This window comes from Seriola lalandi, unplaced genomic scaffold (genome assembly GCF_002814215.2).
Source record: "Seriola lalandi dorsalis isolate HSWRI2012SDOR001 ecotype SW California unplaced genomic scaffold, Sedor1 jcf7180002054967, whole genome shotgun sequence".
In the NCBI taxonomy this organism is placed as follows: domain Eukaryota; kingdom Metazoa; phylum Chordata; class Actinopteri; order Carangiformes; family Carangidae; genus Seriola; species Seriola lalandi.
The window spans coordinates 208694-209383 of NW_019525518.1; the positions used below are offsets into that span (position 1 = coordinate 208694).

The following is a 690-nucleotide window of genomic DNA, read 5'->3' on the forward strand; positions in this document are numbered from 1 at the left end:
CGGGGTCCCTGTTCAATAGCTCACTGCTGTGGTTCAGTTCAGTTCAGTGGAGTCTGACTGAGAGCTGACCCTTGATGCTGATATCTGAGAGTTAATCATAAATTCAACTTAAACATTTTATTTGTTGCATAAAGAACGAAGGTGTTTGTTCATGTCACATTGAGGCTCAGGTGATTCACCTGCAGCTGTTTTTATCCTCTGTCAGTTTCTCACTTCTTCTGCTGTTCTCTGTTTTAAAGCTGCAGCTGATGATCATCTTCATTATTGATTTAAACGAGCAAATTAAAAACATCATCTCTGCTTTTTTTTAAGTATATTTTCATGCCTTTATTTGACTGCTTAGACCACGACGCCCCCATCTCGGCTTTTTCAAGGATAAAATGAATAATGGATCAATTAAGAAAATAACCTGAATGTTGAATTCAAATCAGGAAATCATCACATTTATTTTGTTTATTTTCTGTTGATTGACCGATCGATTAATCTTTAAATAATTATCTGAGTCTGAGTTTCAGGCTGCTGACTCGTCAGGAGCTTCATGTTCCACACTAACCACAGTCACAGTGTTATAATGGAGGCTCAGTGTCTTTAACGCTCTAAATCAGATCTCCTGTCTGTTAGTGATCAGCTGATATGCTGTGTGTGTGTGTGTGTGTGTGTGTGTGTGTGTGTGTGTGTGTGTGTGTGTGT

At 38.7% G+C, this 690-nt stretch overlaps 1 protein-coding gene across 1 annotated transcript in view; it reads left to right on the forward strand.

Moving 5' to 3' along the window:
• Window positions 1–690, forward strand: part of ppp2r5d (protein phosphatase 2, regulatory subunit B', delta) — an 18756-nt gene that overhangs the window by 3897 nt on the left and 14169 nt on the right. The gene's annotated exons all lie outside the window — the stretch shown is intronic.